The sequence below is a fragment of the Papaver somniferum genome, chromosome 10 (assembly GCF_003573695.1).
Source record: "Papaver somniferum cultivar HN1 chromosome 10, ASM357369v1, whole genome shotgun sequence".
NCBI classification, from domain to species: Eukaryota; Viridiplantae; Streptophyta; class Magnoliopsida; order Ranunculales; family Papaveraceae; genus Papaver; species Papaver somniferum.
Window position 1 is genome coordinate 25,289,499 of NC_039367.1, and position 25,584 is coordinate 25,315,082.

The 25,584-nt window shown below is 42.6% G+C and overlaps 1 pseudogene; it reads right to left on the reverse strand.

The window, feature by feature from the left end:
* Positions 1–2,305: 2,305 nt before the first annotated feature.
* Positions 2,306–2,405, reverse strand: LOC113319770 (annotated as a pseudogene).
* Positions 2,406–25,584: the final 23,179 nt, after the last annotated feature.

Consider the following 25,584-nt stretch of genomic DNA (forward strand, 5'->3'; position numbering starts at 1 on the left):
CGCAGAACAGTGTCGTTGTTTAACAGCTGAAGAACATTAAGCTGTCAGGGCAGTCGTATTCTAGGGTCTTAAAATCAGCGACAAAGCAACAGTTTTTCTGTAACAGTTCCATTGTAACAGCTGTTTTGCAACACCAATACACTGTTGCAAACAGTCTGTGTTATTACTTTTCACTCTTTTAATCATCTTTTGAGCAACAAACACATATTTTGAGATCATGATTAATATGAGGAGCTAAACCCCATTGCTGAGGCGATAGAGGAATATTTTTCCAACAAAAAGTGGTATATTCTATTTTATCTTTTTATTTGCAATAATTATATGATTATTTGCCTTGAACTATTATTGAATATGATTTTTATTTGAGTGATTGTGATCTATTTTGATGGAGTATGCTTAGTTTTAAGACTTTTGATGCTTCATACTTGGTATTTACAATTATTACTTTTGAAAATCTACTTGTTGCAATATTTTAGAATCAAATTAAACAAGAAAATTGCATAAATATAAGTATTGGTTTAATCACTTTGAACTTGGAAAATAGTGGAATCTTAGCCTCAGTGTTTCTTTTAGTTGATATCATCTTTGATTGAGTTTGCTATAATTTTTAGTGAGTTTTCTATTTTAATATTAGAATTTAAGTCTAATTAATATCCTTCACAAGTCTGAGAATCGAACCACTTTTACCACTATCTACAAATCACATCAATTTTTGGCGCCGCCGACGCGGACTTGTTTTTAGGGTTTTAGATTTATTTTATTTTTTTTTATTTTTTGTCTTTTTATGTTTTTGGGTATTTATCTTGTGTCTACAGGTTCTGGATCATAAAGAAAATTGAGCCAAGGAGTTTGGTGATTTCATAAAGACTTGGAGCTAAAGATTAAAGCAAAAAGAACAGAAAAGAAGACAATTTTATTTTAGACAATTTTAGTTTAGGGTTTGTTTATTTTATTTAAAAAAAAAACTGTATTAGGGTTTATTTTTTTGTAATTTTTCTTTATTTTTTTGGACTTTTGGACTTTGGGACATTATTTTTTTTTATACCCTACGGAAGGGTACTTTAAATATAAACTGTTTGCAGAGAAGGAGGACAATTACGATATTGTCTCTGCACCTTGGGTTCGTACACTAGACATCGGAGTCAGTGGCCCGAGTCGACTACAACCGATTCATCCCCCGTCTGGAACGGGAGGTAAGATTCTAAACACTCGAATCCCCTGTCAGCGAGTTACTGGACTCCTTCGTATGCATATATGTTGAGGACTGAATACGGACATTTATTTTTCTAGTAAAGGGCAAGGCCTGGCCATACAAGATAAGGGTTCGGATTTCATCACCGTTCTCTTCTTGCCCGCTTTAGGAACACGTAACCTACGCGAACCTAAGCCTAAAATTTTGACTAGAACGAGACCGATAGGGTAACGAGCTTAACAGGAAAGTCATTCGAAAAATATTGGTTACTCTTTTAAGCATACTTCGAAGTTCTTGACGGTTTCTGTAAGTTGAATGCGTGACTGCGCCGCCTTGTAATACCGGTGAGGCCTTGGGTATCAAAGCTCCACCGAGCTTCCCTAAACTTACGTTAACTCGGATTGATTCCAGAGGGGTTTGCTTAAATTGTAACGAATTCCCGTTCGAAGGATTAGAAGCTGGTCTAGAAACAATCTAAGTGGAGCCATCATGCTTTTTGTTTGCTAGAAATCAATAGGTTTGATTTGGTTGAGTCGGCCTTGATCTGTGTTTGCTTACCCTTCCAATTTAGAAAATTCTATTGTATGCCTGAACGTAAAAGAGACGCACTAGGTAGATTTGTTAAAGAGAAACCTAGTAGTTCGAAGCGTCTCGATTACCTTAATCTAGAAAGTCCGGCTTTTGAAGAGTCTGTTTTTGAACGTTCTTTGACTGAGGAGAGAATCCATGTTGCTCCGATAGCGCCAGAAATGGCAACTTTGAAAGCTTTGTTGAATCCAACTAGGACTACCCGTCCTTCGTGTATTAAGTTAGCTGAAACGGAGGCACCCTATGAACTGAAACCTGGGACCTTACAGATGCTCCCAATCTTTTTAGGGAAAGAAAATGAAAACCCTTATTACCATGTTAGGGATTTTGAGGAAATTTGTAGTACTCTAAGAATTAGAGGCTTAGATGATGATGCTTTGAAACTTAGGTTATTCCCATTTTCCCTGAAAGATAAGGCCAAGTCGTGGCTGTATAGTTTGGACTCCGAGTCAATTGAGACATATGAACAACTTACATCTGCCTTTTTCAATAAGTTTTTCCCTAGGCACAAAACATCGTCTATTAGGACGCAAATATGCACATTTTCACAACAAGAGGGAGAATCTTTATATAGGTATTTGGAAAGGTTCAATGATTTATTATCCCAGTGTCCTCATCATGGTTTAGAAAAGGTTAGGCTAGTTCAGATCCTTTATGAGGGTTTAGATTATTCCACAACGACCATGGTTGAGTCTCTATGCACTGGTGGATTTGAAAACCAAACTGTTGATGCGGCGATGGAATTTTTTAATGAAATCGCCGAAAAAACCCAGCAATGGGAAAATAGTAGGGCACCCCAGAAAACAATTCTTTTAAGTAGAGGAAACGTTAATAGGGTAGAAGGAGGCTATGAATCAGATGCCAAAATTGCTGCTATAGCAAAAAGGTTAGAAGCCTTAGAAGTGGGCCAGACTAGTGGTAGAGTGGAGCCTTTTTGGGAAGGCCAGAATATTGAAGAGCAGGCCAATGCTCTTTATAATAACACTAGATTTGATAACCGTCAAAAGATTGACCCATATTCAGAAACCTATAATCCTGGTTGGAGAAACCATCCGAACCTTTCGTGGTCTAAGGGCCAAAGTCAAGGTCAGTTTAGTAATTCTAATGCTCCCCCAGGTTTTGGCTATACTAAGAATCCTTCAGGACTAGCTCAGTTTCAGAATCAGTCAGATAAGAAAATCCTAAGTTTAGAGGAATCTCTCGCCTTGTTAACTCAGCAAACTGCAAAATTCCAGTTATCCGTAGAACAGAGTCTACAAGCTAGTAACAGGATAGGACAAGAAAATAGTCAGGCTATTTCCGAGTTAAAAACCCAGGTTGGTCTGATAAGTGATTCTTTGAGAGAAAAAGGTAAGTTTCCTAGTCAAACACAACCCAACCCTAGAGGAGTTCATGAATTAGGTGCAAAACCATCGAATCAATTGAATGTTGTTAGAACCCTTAGAAGTGGTAGAGTTGTAGACAATAAGGTAACCATGCCCGATAGTGAACATACTGTAGTTCACCCCTCAGGATCTCACCTCTCAGGACCAGTAGCTGAAGAGACTGATAAAGTTTCTGATGATGTGAATTCGGTTCCTGAAAGGTCTGATTTTAGGCCTAGAGCCCCATTTCCTCAGCTATTAGTACCAACAAAGAAGGAATCGAACTTTAATGACATAGTGGAGGTTTTTAAGCAAGTTACCATAAACCTTCCCTTATTAGATGCAATTAGGCAAATTCCTGCTTATGCCAAGTTCCTTAAGGATATGTGTACGCGAAAGCGAAAACTTAGCGTCCATAAGAAAGCCTTTTTAGCTAGTCACGTAAGTTCAATCATTCAGAACACCACAACTCCAAAGTACAAAGACCCAGGTTCTCCTACCATTGCTTGCACAATAGGTAACTTCCGGGTAGAAAAAGCTTTACTTGACTTAGGAGCCAGTGTGAACTTACTGCCATTCCATGTATACTTACAGCTAGGACTTGGTGAAATGAAACCTACTCAGATGACACTGCAGTTAGCTGATAGGTCTGTTAAAATCCCTCGAGGTGTTATCGAGGATGTTCTTATTGAGGTCGACAAGTTTATTTATCCAGTGGATTTCGTGGTCCTAGATACCCAACCTGTCCCTGACCCAGAGAACCAGATACCTGTGATTTTAGGTCGCCCATTTTTAGCTACGTCTAATGCGATCATTAACTGTCGAAATGGTGTGATGTTTATCTTTTGGTAATATGACTATGGAGATGAACATTTTTAATGTCAGTAAGCAACCTCATGAGCTAGATGACACATGTGTTGAGGAGGTGAACATGATAGAAGCCTTAGTTCAGGAGTCATTACCAAACATCTTGTCTGAAGACCCATTAGAAAGTTGTCTATCCCATTTTGGTTTAGATTTTGACGACGATAGCACTATTGAACAGGTGAATGCTCTATTAGATTCTACCCCTGTGTTAGACACTGATAGATGGAAAGCTAGGTTCGAACCGTTACCAGTTTCTGAGACTACCCTAATTCCTTCTTTAGAAGAGCCCCCAAAGTTGGACCTTAAACCACTACCCGATACTCTAAAGTATGTGTTTTTAGGCCCATCTGAGACTTTACCTGTGATTGTAGCTTCCAATTTGGATAGTGATCAGGAAAGTAGGCTAGTAAATGTACTTCAAGACAATAAGGAAGCTTTAGGGTGGACTATAGCAGACATTAAGGGTATAAGTCCTACTGTGTGTATGCATCAGATTCATTTAGAGGAAGACTCCAAACCTTCTAGGGAGATGCAACGTCGACTGAACCCTAACATGAAAGAGGTAGTTCGAAAAGAGGTGCTTAAGTTGTTAGATGCGGGTATTATTTACCCAATTTCAGACAGTAAGTGGGTCAGCCCTGTTCAGGTTGTCCCCAAGAAATCAGGTATCACTGTAGTCCAGAATGATAATAATGAATTAATCCCAACCCGAGTGACCACGGGATGGGTGTGTGTATTGACTATAGGAAATTGAACAAGGTCACAAGGAAGGATCACTTTCCCCTTCCTTTTATCGACCAAATGCTAGAGCGATTAGCTGGACATAGTCACTATTGCTTCTTAGATGGCTACTCCGGTTATAATCAGATCGTTATTGCCCCAGAAGACCAAGAGAAAACCACTTTTACCTGTCCCTTTGGTACCTTTGCGTATAGACGCATGCCTTTCGGGCTATGTAATGCCCCTGCAACTTTTCAGCGTTGTATGATGAGCATATTTTCTGATATGGTAGAACGGTTCTTAGAGGTCTTTATGGATGATTTTTCAGTGTTTGGTTCATCTTTCGATGAGTGCTTGCATCATTTGACATTAGTGTTGACTAGGTGTAAGGAAAAAAATTTAGTGCTTAATTGGGAAAAATGCCATTTCATGGTTAAATCAGGAATTGTATTAGGGCACATCGTCTCTTCAAAGGGTATAGAGGTAGACAAAGCCAAAGTTGACCTTATTAAGACTTTACAGGTCCCAAAAACCGTAAAAGATATTAGGTCATTCCTAGGGCATGCAGGTTTTTACCGTCGATTCATTAAGGATTTTAGCTTGATTTCTAGACCTCTTTGCAATTTGCTTGCAAAAGATGTTAAGTTTGTCTTTGATGATGCTTGTTTAGAGGCTTTTGAGAAGCTTAAAACTTTACTCACTACTGCCCCGATAGTCCAGGCACCTAACTGGAACCTACCCTTTGAGATTATGTGTGATTCTTCAGATTATGCTATAGGCGTCGTTTTAGGACAACGAGAAAACAAATTACTTCATGTGATTTATTATGCTAGCAAAACTCTGAATGATGCCCAAATGAACTACACAACTACCGAGAAGGAACTTTTAGCCATCGTGTTTGCCTTGGATAAGTTTAGGTCCTACCTATTAGGTTCTAAGATCATAATCTATACAGATCATGCTGCTTTGAAATACCTTTTATCTAAGAAGGATACCAAACCTAGATTGATTAGATGGATCCTATTGTTACAGGAATTTTCCCCAGACATTAGAGACAAAAAGGGTGCAGAAAATGTAGTAGCAGCACTTGTCTAGGCTAGTTGTTAGTTCCCCTAGTGATTCCCTTCCTATAAGGGATAGCTTTCCTGATGAACAATTGTTTCTGTTTCCCAATCACCTTGGTATGCAAATATAGTGAATTATCTTGTTACTGGTCGAACCCCTCAACATTGGGGTAAGCAAGATCGTTCTAGGTTTTTAGCCGAGGTTAAGCATTTCTTTTGGGACGATCCTTATCTGTTTAAGTATTGTCCGGACCAGATTATTAGGAGATGTGTATCTGAGAGTGACCAGTCTAGTATTATCTCCTTTTGTCATGAACATGCATGTGGGGGTCATTTTAGTGCTAAGAAGACTGCTGCTAAGATTTTGCAGTGTGGATTTTACTGGCCTTCGTTGTTTAAAGATTCCCATAGTCATTGTGTTTCTTGTGAGCGTTGCCAGAAGTTAGGAACCATTTCCCGTAGAAATATGATGCCTTTGAACCCTATTTTAGTGATTGAGGTCTTTGATGTGTGGGGCATTGATTTTATGGGTCCATTTCCTATTTCGTTTGGTTATCTTTACATACTTGTCGCTGTAGACTATGTGTCTAAGTGGGTTGAGGCGGTTCCGTGTGTAAAACGAATGACCACAGGGTCGTAGTCCAGTTTTTGAAAGAGAATATACTTACACGTTTTGGTACGCCGCGAGCTATAATTAGTGATGGAGGTTCACACTTTTGTAATAGACCGTTTCTCTTTTAATGAAACAATACGGTATTACCCATAAAGTAGCAACCCCATATCACCCTCAGACTAGTGGTCAGGTAGAGGTTTCCAATAGGGAAATTAAACGTATTCTAGAGAAAACAGTTAATCCAAATAGGAAAGACTGGTCGTCGAGGCTTACTGATGCCTTATGGGCTTACCGTACTGCGTTTAAGACACCCATTGGAATGTCACCTTATCGTTTAGTGTTTGGCAAGGCATGTCACCTGCCTGTTGAGTTAGAGCATCGAGCCTATTGGGATATTAAGAACTTAAACTTTTCACTTGACAAGGCAGGAGCTCAAAGAAAGCTCCATCTCAATGAGTTGGACGAGATTCGTAGAGATGCATACGATAGTGCTAAGGAGTATAAGAACAAAATGAAACTTGTGCATGATAGGAATATTTTACGAAAGTCATTTTCTCCAGGTCAAAAAGTTCTTCTGTATGACACTCGTTTGCATCTATTCCCCGGGAAGTTGCGCTCTCGGTGGACCGGTCCTTTTGTGGTCCGTACTGTTTTTCCTCGCGGCGCTGTTGAAATTGAGACACAAGATGGTAGTAGTTCTTCGAAGGTTAACGGTCAGCGATTAAATCCCTTTTTAGAGCCTTTTCCTACAGATGATGTTGAGGAGGTCCCTCTGGAGGACCCTGTTTACCTTGATTGACCATCGAGGCGATTTTGTATGTTGTATAATATTTTTGTAGGTTTTTGGTCACTTCACCCAGGTACTATCTTTCCGACTTCTATCTTTACTATTTCCTCATGTTGCTTATATTTTTGGTACTGTTCTTTGATTAGAAACATTGAGGACAATGTTATATTTAAGTTTGGGGGTGGGGTAGAACTTTTTGTTACCTTTTCGTTGCAATAAATAAACTCCAGAGCCTAGAAACTTATCCTTATTAAGGATGGCACTAACCAATCTAAGTGGATGGAAGCATTTTGGTTGTAGGAGTTGAGGAACCAATCTGACTAGATGGCAACATCTAAAGAGTCTATTCATAAAAGAAAAAAGCTCAGATGTTAGAAATAACATGATAGTTTCACCATATCTCGTTGAGTCCTTTTCACTTCTGTTTTTTATTTTGTTTTGTTTTTAAACTATGTTTCTCTAAGTGATTAGGTGGGGCTCACGATTCAAGTTGTTACCAATTCTAGGGTGAATTAGAGCGATTGAGATACAAAAAAAAAAAAAAATTCTCTAAGTGATTATGTGGGGCTCACGATTCAAGTTGTTACCAATGCTAGGGTGAATTAGAGTGATTGAGATACAAAAAAAAAACAAAAAAAAAACAAAAGAAAAAAGAAGAAAAAGAGACCAGACCATCAGACCAACTGGAATAAATTCAATAAAGCCGACCACTGGAACCCTTGTATATGCCAGTTGTGTTGACCTAGAGTTAGGATTATCGACCACTGGTACCCTTGTATATGTCATATTAGTCAGACCGGTATCTCAGTCCATTAGGATAGGTTCATTTTGGCGGAGGCCTTCAGACATATATGAGAAACACCGTTCACCTAGTAAACATGAAAACCATCTATGTTTTTCTATATCCATCTTCTTGATCTATCCATGTGATTAGTTTTGACTCCGGATATTGATGTCCATAGTGCGACTATCTGAGTAGAGCTCTGTCACTTAATATGAATTTTAGTATGCTTGAGTGCAAACTCGTGTACAACAATTGGAATTTCGCATCAGGGAACTTCCTCCTGTAGTCAATAAGTATGCCAACCAAGGAGATTCTTTAGCGCCTTCCAAGGTTCCGTGTAGATAGCTAGGGTCTGGAGTATAAAGGTTTTGTGGGTATACCTATGGTAAGCCCTCCGGAGACAACACTCCGCCACTAGGGACACCTAGGGGTTTAAAGGCTTATTGCATACGCTAAATGCAATCGACGATGCCTGCGACAGTGAGTTAGGATTTTATTTCTATTTTATTTTTTCTCGAGGACTAGCAAATAATAGGTTTGGGGGTATTTGATAGACACATTTTTGTGTCCGATTTGTCTCGATTCTATATATTGTTAGGGCTCATTTTTGTACTTATTATGGTGTTTTATTTATTTGTAGGTATTTTTGGCCAATAAACGTTTTTGGAAAAAATTGGCTCGAAAAGTTGTCGGAAAGCACCCGGAGGACATTTGTTATTCGGACTCTCACTTTGGATAAGGGGTAACCTAATTACTAAGGGGCATCCCATTTACAGGAAGTTGCTAATCGCATCCCTACTCTGGATAAGGGGCAACCATCTTCAACATTTCAAAAACCAGGTTTTTGGCGGGAAAATAGGTGTAGCGAAGAACAGTTTTGGCAATAGTGATTTGGAGGAGTTTGAGGTCGATTAAACCTCTGATTTTCATAGGATAAACTCCTTATGGGTCTAGGAATATGATATGGGTGTTTAAATCGATTAGACTGGGCTCAATCGACGGATTTTTCTCACAACAGAAAATATGGAAAGTCACGTGTGTGACCTGTTTTAGGGAATTTTAGAGAGATTAAAGCGCTGTAAACCTACCCAGAGATTTGTATCTATCTAAGGAAGAGTTTAGAATAAAAAAGAAAGCTCAGAAACGCGTAGAAATTCTAAAACAAGAAATTGCCGCAACTTGGCCGTGAAGAGAAAGAAAGAGATTTTGGAATATTTGGGATAGATTTAATCGGTATTTTTGATATAAATAGATGTCTTGGGTCATAGAGAAGAGGTGTCGAGAGTTTGGGAACCTAAGGAGAGCCATAGAAGAAGAAATCAGAGCTTTACCAAACTCTGTTTCTGCTGCTGCTGCTGCTGAAGAGGAAGAACGCGAAGAACATTGATGCACAAGAAACAGTCGCAGAACAGTGTCGTTGTTTAACAGCTGAAGAACATTAAGTTGTACAGGGCAGTCGTATTCTAGGGACTTAAAATAAGCGACAAAGCAACAGTTTTTCTGTAACAGTTTCATTGTAACAGCTGTTTTGCAACACCAATACACTGTTGCAAACAGTCTGTGTTATTACTTTTCACTCTTTTAATCATATTTTGAGCAACAAACACATATTTTGAGATCATTATTAATATGAGGAGCTAAACCCCATTGCTGAGGCGATAGAGGAAGCTATTTTTCCAACAAAAAGTAGTATATTCTATTTTATCGTCTTATTTGCAATAATTATATGATTATTTGCCTTGAACTATTATTGAATATGATTTTTATTTGAGTGATTGTGATCTGTTTTGATGGAGTATGCTTAGGTTTAAGACTTTTGATGCTTCATACTTGGTATTTACAATTATTAGTTTTGAAAATCTACTTGTTGCAATATTTTAGAATCAAATTAAACAAGAAAATTGCATAAATATAAGTATTGGTTTAATCACTTTGAACTTGGAAAATAGTGGGATCTTAGCCTTAGTGTTTCTTTTAGTATTGATATCATCTTTGATTGAGTTTGCTATAATTTTTAGTGAGTTTTCTATTTTATTATTAGAATTTAAGTCTAATTAATATCCTTCACAAGTCTGATAATCGAACCACTTTTACCACTATCTACAAATCACATCATGGAGCCATGGAGAGTTGGCTTGACCACAGAGTAATGGAGCCATGGAGAGTTGTAGGTTAATCGACTGGTGTTCCTCGTGCTGGCGCGCTGCTGGTTCGGTCATGTAGCGGAGACATTGGCACCAGCATGAGTGTGGTGCGCCCAATCCTCTATACCCGTTCATGGAGCAATAAGGAACCCTTATTTTGTTCAAACTCTAGAAACTGCGTTCATATGAAAAGGTGTATCGACCCTCTTCTGTTTTCTGTTGTTCTTCCGACTCCGTGATTTCAACTGTAGTATATAGATCCTCTTCATCATTTTTAAGCGGTGGTAGAGCCAGAATTAATGGTAACAAAGCAATCTCCAATAATCAGCAGCAAGGCGGGCCAAGAGAACTCAAGGTAGGTGCTTTCGCATGTATCCACCCAACAGTACCATCGATATTCTCCAGAATGTGTAATAAGGTTCTGACTCCAGAAGAATGAGTATCTGACCTCTCCAGTGGATTTCATAATTTACCAAACTCCATTGCACTCTTGGGATGGATGGATAAATTAATGTCAGGGCTAATCTTGGAGATTGTAGTTGCGTTGTTGGTTCATCCTTGAATTTAGGTTATTTGGTACCTAGACTTTCTGATTGCGATGATGATATGCTGTGGATGTTTGTATGGTCAAAATTTTCCGGAGCCATTAGGTGAAATAGATGAGTTGAGAGACGTTCCGTTGCCGATGTGCTTCTATCAATTCTTCAAAGACTTCGTTCCAAACAACATCCTTTGAACCATCTTCTGAATCTTGGACTATTGCATGGAGTGCGGTGAGCAGTCCCCAGTTATACTTCTGTTAGATCCGATGGTGTGGCTGGATATGTGAATGTATCTTTGTTGCGTGCTTTTGGGGTCTTTGATGCACGTGTACGGCTTCATGTTGAGAAATTTTTGTGGCTGGTAAAACTTCGACAATGATGATGTTGAAATCGAAAATAACCTGGTTGAGGGAAGTGAAGGCATCCCATCTGGTAGTCCCCATGTTTAATTATCCTGAGCCTATTTTCTCGTGGAAGATGTGCTTCTGCTGCATTCACTGGTAAGGTGGTGACTGTGTTTAAGCTTCTAAACATGAAGTAGGCTTCCCCAGGTGTAGCCTACTTTAATTGCATCGCCTTGAATCCACGCCTATGGGATTTGATACAATCTTATCATGCTCTCCTGGATGTGATGTTGGGATTCTTCGAATATCGCATGGACGAAACATTCTGGATAACGAAGAGGTAGAAGTGAGAGAGTTATGTCGTTAATCGTGGCTCCCTATGTTTCTTCAAGAAAAATGTTTCAGCCGCGTTTCTGGAGTTATCTCATGAACGCTTGATTGTTGTCGGGGATGGGCCGTGATGAGCAGTCCCCAGTCGCACTTTTCTTTGGTTACTGAAGTTGTTTTCTCTGAGTAGGCTTGGGATCCTCTGCGGCCTCGTAAAGTGTTACAGGCGCCTTCTAGAAATAGAGGTGATGATATTCTTACGCTACACCTTTGAAGGGTGGATGACCTTCTCGCGGTTATGACTCTTGGTTGACTGTGTCTTCTGAGCTTTGACAGTGAACGAATCCCGTGTAGAGCCTCAGCCCCCAAGTGTGGTTTACATGTTTCTATCTTGTGCGGTCGGTGATTTTACCACGATAAAGACATCATCTTGCATACGTAGTGGTGATTCTATTACTTCTTCCACGTGAAACTTCGTAGTGGTTGTTTCTATGGTAAAGCTCTGGCTGGTATCGACAAACGAGCAGCAACAGTTCTTGGCAGCAGATGTGATCAGAAGAGACTACATCGTCGTGGGAACCAAAATAGGTTGGTTGGAATTAAATGGCATCCATGGAAGCAAAGGGACTGGCTGGATGCGTAAGCGAGTAAACTATCCACGACCACGAAGTTTGGCGAGATGGACCAAAAAATGGCCGCAACTGCGAGCCTGGGCTGGCTGTGATCACGATCCTTGACAGGGAGGAGTGTGGCGGAAACGTCACGATTTTTAGCAGGGAGAAGTGTGGCGACTTCTGGGGAGATCGTTGAAGCGGAGTGGCTCCTGGAGCGAAACATTGAAGCGGCACCTGGATCGAAACGTTGAAGCGGGGCAGCTTCTGGAGCGAAACATTGAAGAGGCTTCTTCTGAGCTGTGGCCATACCCGTCTGATTTTTGGCAAGAGCGTCATTTCTCTCCATTAAATCGGTAATGGTAAAGGGAAGGTTGCTTTACTATGGATCCTCCAGTCTATCATCTTGATGGTGGAGTATCAGCGGCTCTGGTGACGGTTGGAGGTGCCGCACTTGAAGAGACGTTGGGGGTGGGGGCAGCGGCTCTGGCTCTGGTGATCGGAGGTGTAACGCCTGGAGGAACATTTTCTGCGCCGCTGGTGTTAATATGTGGCGTATTAATGCCACTGGAAGGAACGTTAATACCGAGTATGATTTCAGCGCTAGTGTTTTCAGGGTTTGTTGCTGATCCGGACCTGAGTTCTACCATTTTGGGATCGGGATTGAAAAATAAAATTGGAAATTGATGTTGCAACCGAGAGATTAATCTCCCACTGTGGTCGCCAATTGTTTGAAGGTGAAAACATTTTCTGCTGGTTTTGGTAAATTCGTGTGTGTGGATGAGAAACGAGTCTAGACCCTAAACCATGTACTGCACGGGAGTACTTTTGATTCGAGAGATCAATCTGTACAACCCTGGCCTAAACCGAGAAATGGCCATTCCAGGCTTGCTTCGGTCATAAAGTGAAGGAGAAGGGTTGGTCTTAGGGAGGGAAGCGAAGAAAGTGTTGAGACCAGAATAGTTGATTCTGAGGTGTGGTTGTTTACGACTTGTATTGGAAAGTAGAACTAGCTAGTTGAATGTAAAGCTATTAGGTGATTTATAGATACTTTGTTGCTCTCCGGACCCAAAAATTGTTGTTTGGTGGAAATAGGTGAAACCTATTTATACAAGTCGTAGTAAAACGTACCCTGGTCTCGTAGGAAGTGGAAACGATTGAGTAGTGGAAGAGTGGAGTAACGTGTAACATCAGAATTTATGCTTCCATGATGAAGGAAACGTTTACACCATTACTTCTTGCCACTACTAACCGCCCTTCTTCATGAAACTTTCTTGTAACGGGCGTATTGCACGCCGCACATTGTAAACCTCCAGACCAATACCCTGATGAGTATCCCCTAGTTTGTGACATGTTTGATGTCTCGAGTGTTTTCGTGGAAAACATGTAGCACTTTTGTACGTGTGGCAAGTTAAAATAAAGAGTCTTTCCACAAGAAAATAGCATGCGATGCTATTAGGCTTGTCTTGGCTGGTCGCCTGAAACTTTCCACAAGCCTGCCTGCTCGGTGGCAAACTTTGATCATTGAGATTGCATCACATGATGAAGGGTAGCCATTGATTATGGATAGCTTCAGCTGGCGCCTGGTAATGGCGCAATGGAACCTTTGGTGCATGCCAGCGGCATTGCAGCATGGCTGGCATGGATCGTGCATGTCAGTGGTACGGTGGTGCAAGTGGCCAAAGTTAGGGCTTGGCGGAATGTCCAAGGCTAGGATTTGGCGCCGTGGCCAAAGTTAGGGCTTGGCGGCATGACCAAGGCTAAAGTGGCTCGTGGCATATTGTGGACTATGACCAAAAATTAGGGTTTCGGCTAATGCTACTGAAACAAAATTCTTGTTTCGATCATGAAATCCTAATTGGATTCCGTTATGGCATTGGCCACGAACAGAAAGTGGATTAGTACGTAATACCGTCATTTATGGCACATTGGCATGTTACTGCGGCAGAGTGGCACGTTGGCATGCCGATTAATATGTTGTTGTGGAAAGGCGTGTTTGGCTTGCCAGTTAGTATGGTGGCGAGGCAAGGTGTGTTTGGCCTTTAATGTATGGTGGCAAGTTTAGAGCGACTTGATTGGTTAAGAAAAGGGGCCGGCAAAACATAAGGCGCAGCCACACCTCTAGTGCTCGTGACACATTTTAAAGTGACCTGATTGGTAGGTAGAAAGGAGAGGTGCCGGCCAAGCATGGGCGTGGCTCCCTTATGGTGTGAGCGTGGCGACTTTAGAGCAACCTGATTGGTCAAGGGAGATGGGGACGGTTTAGGATGGGGCGTGGCCAATGACGCTGATTGGGCTAAGGCATGGCGACGCCTCCCTTTGCCACTGCCCCTATCCTGTGGCTCCTTATTTTCTGATTCTGGACAATATTTTGCTCCTGCTAATCCATGGCGGATTAATTACCTAGTTTTCCTAGGCTTAATTTCAACAAGCAAGGTCTGATATACTGCGCATGGCGCAAAACCATGACTTTTGAAAATTAGTCAGGATAATTGATTGAACTCTATGTGTTGACACAGAGTTCTTTTAAGTTCATTGCCAGAGACCAGCATGCTTTCTGATTGAATACCTTATGCAAAGACCTTATCCTTGATACTTGGAAATTCGTACTACTCTGCTGCGAGTGAACACAAATTGTCATGCCATATCAACATTAAGGGTTCAGCCGGGGAACACAGCACAGGAAGCATTCAAAGAAACTTATATTAATTGAATGTAGGCAAGGTGCCAAAATTTAAAGAATACTTGGGATTGTTGCTACATGCACCATTCTGGGTAAATTTTATGAGAGAATATTGAGTTGCTCAATAAGTGTGCCAGTGAAGAGGTTAAACACTCATCACCTTCATACGGATCTGTCTCTTTACAGAGTGTCGGCCTATTAGATGCAGGGTTTTACAATTTTAGCCCTGAACTAAAAGCCACCATCAACATTAAGTCCCCTTCTTAGCACGTAACAGTGGCATTGTTGCGGGGTAAAAATGAGATGGTGATAGACAAGAGTAAAATCGAAAGGGAAAGACATGAAGAGATTTCCATGGAAATCCGACTAACCTTTGGCAGGAGGCACAAGTAGTTTATGATCCTTCTGTCGGCGGCGTGGCTTATTTCCAGCTTGGCCACAGGGTGCTAGCGAGCTTTGCTTCCCTGAACGTTGGTGCCAACTTGGGACATGGGGATGATGCTGACACCGCGGCTTCCTCCGCGGAGCGGTAACGATGGCGTTGATGGATTGGGCCACATATAGGTGGATGGCGCTAGCTGTCTAGGTCACAGAACGTATGGAGATGGTGCTGCTTTGGATACAAAACGGTGATGGTAGTGCTGCTTTGGCTACCAAACGGTGATGGTGGTGCTGCTTTGGCTGGCTGTGGAGAGGAGAAGATGGCGCTGCAACTTGGCCCGCGGAATAGGCGCTGGCTGATTAGGTCACGGAACATGCGGATATGGCGCTTGGCTTCAGTCCGCGGAATGGTTGAAACTGGCATCAGTCCGCGGAATGGCGGAAACTGGCCTCAGTCCGCGGAATTGTGAAAACTGGCCTCAGTCCGCGGAATGGTAGAAACTGGCTTCAGTCCGCGGAATGATGAAAACTGGCTTCAGTCCGTGGAATGGTGGAAACTGGATTCAGTCCGTGGAATGGTGGAAACTGGCTTCAATCCGTGGAATGGTGAAAATGGCACTTGAAAGGCTTGCTGGTTGGATCACGGAATGCTGGAGCGTTGGCGCTAACTTAATCAAAGAGTGCTGGAGCCATGGAGAGTTGGTTTGAGCACAGATTACTGGAGCCATGGAGATTTTGCTTGACCACGGAGTACTGGAGCCATGGAGAGTTGGCTTGACCGCGGAGTGCTCGAGCCCTGGAGAGTTGGCTTGACCGCGGAGTGCTGGAGCCATGGAGAGTTGCAGGTTAAGCGACTGGTGTTCCTCGTGCTGGCGCGTTGCTGGTTCGATTATGGAGTGGAGATATTGACACACTATTTGTTCGTCTATGAAGCATGAGTGTGGTGCACCCAGTCATCTATTCCCGTTCATGGAGCAATAAGGAACCCTTATTCGGTTCAAACTCTAGAAACTGCGTTCATATGAAAAGGGGTATCGACCCTCTTATGTTTTCGGTTGTTCGTCAGGCTCCGTACTTTCATATGTAGTATCTAGATCCTCTTCATCATTTGTTAGCGGTGGTATAAAGAGCATTAATGGTAACAAAGCAATCTCCAATAATCAGCAGCAAGGCGAGCCAAGAGAACTCAAGGTAGGTTCTTTCGCATGTATCCACCCAACAGTACCATCGATCTTCTCCATAATGTGTAATAAGGTTCTGACTCCAGAAGAATGAGTATCTGACCTCTCCAGTGGATTTCGTAATTTACCAAACTCCATTGGACTCTTGGGATGGATGGATGAAATAATGTCAGGGCTAATCTTGGAGATTGTGGTTGCGTTGTTGGTTCATCCTTGACTTTAGGTTATTTGGTACCTAGACTTTCTGATTGTGATGATGATATGTTGTGGATGCTTATATGGTCAAAATCTTCTGGAGCCATTAGGTCAAATAGATGAGTTGAGAGACGTTCTGTTTCCAATGTGCTGCTATCAATTCCTCAAAGACTTCTTTCCAAACGACATCCTTTGAACCATCTTCTGAATCTTGGACTATTGCATGGAGTGCGGTGAGCAATCCCCAGTTATACTTCTGTTAGATCCGATGGTGTGGCTGGATATGTGAATGTATCTTTGTGGCGTGCTTTTGGGGTCTTTGATGCACGTGTACGGCTTCATGTTGGGAAATTCTTGTGGATCGTAAAACTTCGACAGTGATGATGTTGAAATCGGAAATAACCTGGTTGAGGGCAGTGAAGGCATCCCATCTGGTAGTCCCCATGTTTAATTATCCTGAGCCTATTTTCTCGTGGAAGATGTATTTCTGCTGCATTCACTGGTAAGGTGGTGACTGTGTTTAAGCTTCTAAACATGAAGTAGGCTTCCCCAGATGTAGACTACTTTAATTGCATCGCCTTGAATCCACGCCTATGGGATTTGATACAATCTTATCATGCTCTCGTGGATGTGATGTTGGGATTCTTCGAATATCGCATGGACGAAACATTCTGGATAACGAAGAGGTAGAAGTGAGAGAGTTATGTCGTTAATCGTGGCTCCCTGTGTTTCTTCAAGAAAAATGTTTCAGCCGCGTTTCTGAAGTTATCTCATGAATGCTTGATTATTGTCGGGGATGGGCCGTGATGAGCAGTCCCCAGTCGCACTTCTCTTTGGTTACTGAAGTTGTTTTCTCTGAGTAGGCTTGGGATCCGCCGCGGCCTCGTAAAGTGTTACAGGCGCCTTCTAGACATATAGGTGATGATATTCTTACGCTACACATTTGAAGGGTGGATGACCTTCTCGCGGTTATGACTCTTGGTTGACCGTGCTTCTGAGCTTTGACAGTGAAGGGATCTGTGTAGAGCCTCATCCCCCAAGTGTGGTTTACATGTTTCTATCTTGTGTGGTCAGTGAGTTGACCACGATAAAGACATCATATTGCATCCGTAGTGGTGACTCTATTACTTCTTCCACGTGAAACTTCTTAGTGGTTGTTGCTATGGTAAAGCTCTGGCTGGTATCGACAAACGAGCAGCAACAGTTCTTGGCAACAGATGTGATCTGAAGAGACTACATCATCGTGGGAACCAAAATAGGTTGGTTGGAATTGGATGGGCGTCCATGGAAGAAAAGGGACTGGCTGGATGCGTAAGCGAGTAAACTGTCCACGACCACGAAGTTTGGCGAGATGGACCAAAAAATGGCCGCAACTACGAACCTGGGCTGGCTGTGCTCACGATATTTGACAGGGAGGAGTGTGGCGGCTACGACACGATTTTTGGCAGAGAGAAGTGTGGCGACTTCTGGGGAGATCGTTGAAGCGGAGAAGCTCCTGGAGCGAAACGTTGAAGCGGCATCTGGATCGAAACGTTGAAGCGGGGCAGCTTCTGGAGCGAAACGTTGAAGAGGCTTCTTCTGAGATGTGCCCATACCCGTCTGAGTTTTGGAAAGAGCGTCGTGTCTCTCCATTAAATCGATAATGGTAAAGGGAAGGTTGGTTTCCTATGGATCCTCCAGTCTCTCGTCCTGACGGTGGAGTAGCAGCGGCTCTGGTGACGGTTGGAGGTGCCGCACTTGAAGAGACGTTGGGGGTGGTGGCAGCGGCTCAGGCTCTGGTGATCGGAGGTATAACGCCTGGAGGAACATTTTCTGCGCCGCTGGTGTTGATATGTGGCGTATTAATGCCACTGGAAGGAACGTTAATACCGAGTATGACTTCAGCGCTAGTGTTTTCAAGGTTTGTTGCTGATCCGGACCTGAGTTCTACCATTTTGGGATCGGGATTGAAAAATAAAATTGGAAATTGATGTTGCAATCGAGAGATTAATCTCCCACTGTGGTCGCCAATTGTTTGAGGGTGAAAACAGTTTCTGCTGGTTTTGGTAAATTCGTGTGTGTGGATGAGAAACGAGTCTAGACCCTAAACAATGTACTGCACGGGAGTACTTTTGATTCGAGAGATCAATCTGTACAACCCTGGCCTAAACCAAGAAATGGCCATTCCAGTATTGCTTCGGTCATAAAGTGAAGGAGAATGGTTGGTCTTAGGGAGGGAAGCGAAGAAAGTGTTGAGACCAAAATAGTTGATTCTGAAAGTATGGTTGTTTACGACTTGTGTCGGAAAGTAGAACTAGCTAGCTGAATGAAAAGTTATTAGGTGATTTATAGATACTTTGTTGCTCTCCGGACCCAAAAATTGTTGTTTGGTGGAAATAGGTGAAACCTATTTATACAAGTCGTAGTAAAACGTACCCTGGTATCGTAGGAAGGGGAAACGATTGAGTAGTGGAAGAGTAGAGTAACGTGTAACGTCAGAATTTATGCTTCATGATGAAGGAAACGTTTACACCATTAATTCTTGCCACTACTAACCGCCCTTCTTCATGAAAATTTCTTGTAACGGGCGTATTGCACGTCGCACGTTGTAAACCGCCAGACCAATACCCTGATAAGTATCCCCTAGTTTGTGACATGTTTGATGTCTCGAGTGTTTTCGTGGAAAACATGTAGCACTTTTCTACGTGTGGCAAGTTAAAATCAAGAGGCTTGCCACAAGAAAATAGCACGCGATGCTATTAGGCTTGTCTTGGCTGGTCGCCTGACCTAACTTTGATCACTGAGATTGCATCTCATGATGAAGGGTAGCCGTTGATTATGGATAGCTTCTGATGGCGCCTGGTAATGGCGCAATGGAACCTTTGGTGCATGCCTGGCATGGTGGTGCAAGTGGCGCCTGGCGTAGCCATGGCCACTAGATTTAGGCGGCGGGTCGCCTAAAAGTTGCCACAAGACTGGAAATTTGGTGGCAAACTTGGATGGTTGAGATCACATCTCATGAGGAAGGATGGCCGTTGATTATGACTACCTTTTGTTGGCGCCTGGTAATGGCGCAATGGCACCTTTGGCGCATGCCAGCGGAATTGCAGCATGGCTGGCATGGCACGTGCATGTTAGTGGCACGGTGGTGCAAGTGGAGCCTGGTGTAGCTATGGCCACTAGATTTAGGCGGCGGGTCGCCTAAAATTTTCCAAAAGTCTGTCGGTTCGGTGGCAAACTTGGATGGATGAGATTGTAATTCAGGAGAGAGAATGTCCATTGATTATGGACACATTCTGTTGGCACCTGTTAGTGGCATAATGGCATATCCGCGACGTAGTGGCATGCACCTACGGCATGGTGGCATAGCCGTGTTTGTGGCATTGTGGCATGGCCACGCCTGTGGCGTTGCGGCATGGACAAGGCTAGGATTTGGCGTTGTGCCCAAAGTTAGGGCTTGGCGGCATGGCCAAGGCTAGGACTTGGCGTCGTGGCCAAAGTTAGGGCTTGGCGGCATGGCCAAGGCTAGGATTTGGCGCTGTGGCCAAATTTAGGGCTTGGCAGCATGGCCAAGGCTAGGATTTGGCGCCATTGCCAAAGTTAGGGCTTGGCGGCATGGCAAAGGCTAAAGTGGCTCGTGGCATATTGTGGACTATGACCAAAAATTAGGGTTCCGGCTAATGCTACTGAAACAAAAGTCTTTTTTCGATCATGAAATCCTAATTGGAGTCCGTTATGGCATTGGCCACGAACAGAAAGTGGATTAGTACGTAATTGCGTCATTTACGGCACATTGGCATGTTACTGCGGCAGAGTGGCATGTTGGCATGCCGATTAATATGTTTTTGTGGAAGGGCGTGTTTGGCTTGCTAGTTAGTATGGTGGCGCGGCAAGGTGCGTTTGACCTTTAATGTATGGTGGAAAGTTTAGAGCGACTTGATTAGTTAAGAAAAGGGGTCGGCCAAACATAAGGCGCGGCCACACCTCTAGTGCTCGTGGCACATTTTAGAGTGACCTGATTGGTCGGTAGAACGGAGAGGGGCCAGACAAGTATGGGCGTGGATACACTTATGGTGTGAGCGTGGCGGCTTTAGAGAAACCTGATTGGTCGAGGGAGATGGGGCCGGTTTAGGATGGGGCGTGGCCAATGACGCTGATTGGCCTAAGGCATTGCGACGCCTCCCTTTGCTGCTGCCCCTATCCTGCGGCTCCTTGTTTTATGATTTTGGCAAGATTTTGCTCCTGCTAATCCATGGCGGATTAATTGCCTAGTTTTCATTGGCTTAATTTCAACAAGAAAGGTCTGATATACTGCGCATGGCGCAAAACCATGACTTTTGAAAATTAGTCAGGATAATTGATTGAACTCTATGTGTTGACATAGAGTTCTTTTAAGTTCATTGCTAGAGAGCATCATGCTTTCTAATTGAATACCTTATGCAAAGACCTTATCCTTGATACTTGGAAATTCGTACTACTCTGCTGCGAGTGAACACAAATTGGCATGCCATATCAACATTAAGGGTTCAGCCGGGGAACATAGCACAGGAAGCATTCAAAGAAACTTATATTAATTGAATGTAGGCAAGGTGCCAAAATTTAAAGAATACTTGGGATTGTTGCTACATGCACCATTCTGGGTAGATTTTATGAGAGAATATTGAGTTGCTCAATAAGTGTGCCAGTGAAGAGGTTAAACACTCATCATCTTCATACGGATCTGTCTCTTTACAAAGTGACGGCCTATTATATGCAGGATTTTATAATTTTAGCCCTGAACTAAAAGACACCATCAACAAGTAGCAGAAAGCATCACGTAGGCGTAACAGTCATAATTGTTGCAGAAAGCGTCGCCAAACCTTCTTCTTCATCACTGCACCAGATCCGTCAGATCCACAGACACGCGCTTCTTTCAAATCTTGTTTGGTCAATAACTTCATCTTTTTAAGTCCGAATTGAGTGATTTTTGGCTCTTTAGAATCGTCTTTCAATTCCCCACAGCGTGGATGCAAAAATTCCAGTGTTCGAGAAACTTTGATACGCACTTGGAGCAGCAACATGATCAAGTTTGAGGTTTGTGGATAGCGACATGGTCGATTTCGAGGTTCGTGGATAACACATGATCGAGTTCGAGATGGGGATTGCTTAGACCCTTCAATGTTTAGCCTTGTATCACATCGCAAGAACCTAAAAGTCTCACCTTGCACGTGATCTCATAAGTCTTGCTTTTATTGCAAGCAAAAAATCTCGTCTTGCACGCGAGTATGAAAGACTTGCACCTTGGAAAGCATAAAGTATCGTCTCGACCACGAGCCCAATGCCCGATATTGGTCCAAAGGCTCGTACTCAACACAAACAATACATCTAGCCTTCCCGAGCAGCGAGCGTTATACAATTGTTACGTTGCGAGCAAAAAGCCTTGCCCCGGCCGCAAGCACACTAGACTCGACTAGCTCTCGAGCATCACAAGTCCACCACGTGGAAAAAAGTCTCGCCTAGCTCGTGAGAATTTTTTTTTTTGCAGGTAATTATAGTTGGATCGTCTTTGTAATATCTCTACTCACGCTTGGGGACGAGTTTCATCATCAATGTTCGGAACAAAAGGATAACCAAAATTCTTAACCCCCAACAAGTTGGAGGTTAAGAGGGTGCGATGTTTGTACCGTGTATAAAATACATGGAAGGCCCATTAATCAAGATCATAAAGAAGATTCCAGAAGTCTTGTTGTCCAAGTTGCTTGCATATCAAGTTTACATCAGAATTAAGGTTACATAAACACTATAAATACTTGTATCCTAAATACTAATAAGACATGGAATTTTAGGTTAGCTAACCCGGAGAAAAAATTTTGTATTACCATAATCAATAAAATATCTCTCAGTTCCTCCGTGGATGTAGGTAACACTTACCGAACCACGTTAAATTTTTGTCTTCTTATTTGTTTTCAATCGTTTTCTAGCCATAATTCGCATAATCGTCATCAATTCATCGTGTTTAGTTCCTAAAAGTAATTTTGGGTACAAACACTCGGCAATTTTCATATGATCTTATTCGGACTTTCGTCACGAATGTAAGATGAATTTGGCCGAAGCGAAAGCTTGCCAATACATATTCCGAGAAATATATAAGAGAGTTAAACTCAGCTCGAAATCTCAAATATGTATAATAGAAAACTATATTGTAACACGACTTATGTCTCAATATAGGAGATAGAGTAGAAATAGACTTCCCAAGTGACAGATGAGTTTCAGTCTCCACATACCTTTGTCGATGAAGTTCCACAAGCTCCCCTTAGTAGTTCTTCGTCTTCAAATGATGAACGTCGTGAAATATAAAGCTCAACTACACAATCTATGTCCTAGTCCGAAACATCTAACTAGGCTAGAAAACATGCTTGAGATAGCAACGCATGCGAGTTTGACCGAGCAATGCTCTAACACTTTTAACTGTAAAAACCCCATTTTTTTCTTCTAATTTCCATCTAAGCTTGTCTTTGTATAAGACCTCATGGTGCGAACAAAGAAGTCTAATATTAAGAATTTTACTGGCCAGAAAAGATGGAAAACGGCTGTTAACCAAATCTGTATTCCAACAAGAATTCGTAAAATCAATCAATTCTGATACCAAGGACAATTCAGAGTCAAGGTTAGGACATTATCATGCAAACCAGGGATCCACCAGTTCTTTCTTATATCAATAGAAAAGCCATCACCAACCTCCCATATTGAGTTCTCTTTAACTAGAGTTAGACCTTTTGTAATACAAGTCCAAATCCAAGAACCAGTCTTGGTCGGCTTTGCATTAAAAGCAAAACAATTTGAGAAGTATTTAGCCTTAAGATCTTTTGCCCACAAAGTGTCAGGTTTATACAATAAACTCCAATCCACCTTAGAAAGTATAGCAAGATTGGCCTTATAGGCATCTCTAAATCCTAGCCCTCCTTGTGCAATTGGTTTGCAGAGAAAAGCATAATATTTTATATAAATACCTTTAGAATTAGAATGCTTACTCCACCAAAAATTCCTCTGAATATCATTCATTTTCTTTGTTAACTTCTTAGGAATTCGAAAACACCCCATTTGAAAAGTAGGGATACTAGATAAAACATGTTTATTCAAAACCACCCTACTAACCTTTTGTTAGTGGTGGTTTTTAGCTCAGGGCTAAATTTGTAAAACCTTTCATCTGATGTGTCGTCACTTTGCGAGGAAATAGAGCCATGAGTGTTAACGTCTCCTATGGCACGTTTATTGAGCCGTTTAATATACTTACATGAAATTTATCCAGACTGGCGCATGTAGCAACAATCCTAGGCATTATGTAAATTTTGGCACCTTGCGTACACTCAATTAATATAAGTTTCTTTGAATGCTTTCTGTGCTATGTTCCCAGGCTGAACCCTTAATGTTGATATGGCATGACAATTTGTGTTCACTCACAGCAGAGTAGCATGAATTTCCAAATATCGAGGATAAGGTCTTTGCATAAGGTATTCAATCAGAAAGCATGCTTCTCTCTGGCAATGAACTTAAAAGAACTTTGTGTCAACACATAGATTTCAATCAATTATCCTGACTAATTTGCAAAAGTTAGGGTTTTGCGCCTTGCGCAATATGTCAGACCTTGCTTGTCGAAATTAAGCCTATGAAAACTAGGTAATTAATCCGCCATGAATTAGCAGATGCAAAATGTTTCCAAAAATCAGAAAACAAGGAGCCGCAGGATAGGAGCAACAACAAAGAGAGGCGTGGCCATGTCTTAGGCTAACCGGTGCCTTTGACATTGACCACGTACCATCCTAAACCGACCCTATTTCTCTCGACCAATCAGTTCGCCTTAAACTCGCCACACGCACATAAGCGGTGGCTGGGCCCATACTTGCCAGCCATATTTCCCATCGACTAATCAGGTCGCACTAAACCTGCCACGCGCACCAAAAGGGTGGCCACGCCCATGCTTGGCCGGCTCCCTTCTTTTATTGACCAATCAGGTTGCTCTAAACCTTCCATAGCTTTAAAAAGGGTGGAAATTGTGTCAAAAGGTTACCCCACCAAGTTGGCTTCACAAAACAATGCCAACATGCTAACGGCATGTCAAACATGCCAGGCGCACATGCCAAACGCGCATGCCAGGCGCCCATGCCAAACACGCATGTCATGCACACATACCAAACGGCATGCCAAGCATGCCAATCGCACACGCCAAACAGGCATGTCGAGTGCACATGCCAAACGTGCCACCTACCGCATATTACATGCCATATAAGCTAATTAGGTTTTCGACATGCCAAACCCTAAGTTAGGCAAAGTTGTCGCGCCAACCGAGCCAAACAATGTTCCTTAGAACATGGGGATCAATGTGGCCATTAAAACTGGTGTTGCCACACCACATGTGAATCTAACACCAACGTGCCAAAAATCCAGCGGCCATGGCTACGCCAGGCGCCACTTGCACCATCGTGCCGCTGGCATGCACAAACTATGCCAGCCATGCCACAACGCCACTAGCATGCACTAAAGGCGCCACTATGTCATTGAAAGGCGCCAACGGAAGGTAGCCACAATCAGCATCTACCCTTCCCCATGAGATGTAATCTCAGCCATCCAAGTTCACCACCAAACTAACAGACTTGTGGCAATTTTTAAGCGACCATCCACCTAAATCCCGTCGCCATGGCTACCTCAGGCGCCACATACACCATCATGCCGTCGGCATGCAAAACGGAAGGTAGCCCTAATCAACGGCTACTCTTCCCCATGAGATGAAATCTCAGCCATCCAAGTTCTCCACCAAACTAACAGACTTGTGGCAACTTTTAGGAGACCATCCGCCTAAATCCCGTGGTCATGGCTACGCCAGGCGCCACTTACACTATCATATCGCTGGCATGCACAGCGGAAGATATCCACAATCAACGGCTACCCTTCCCCATAAGATGCAATCTCAGCCATCCAAGTTCGCCACCAAACTAACAGACTTGTGGCAACTTTTAGGCGACCATCCGCCTAAATCCCGTGGCCATGGCTACGCCAGGCGCTACTTACACCATCATGTCGCTGGCATGCACAACTGAAGGTAGCTATAATCAATGGATACCCCTCCTCACGAGATGCAATCTCAGCCATCCAAGTTCGCCACCGAAATGATAGACTTGTGGCAAGTTTCATGCGGCCAGCCAAGACGAGTCTAATAGCATCACATGCTATTTCCTGCGGCA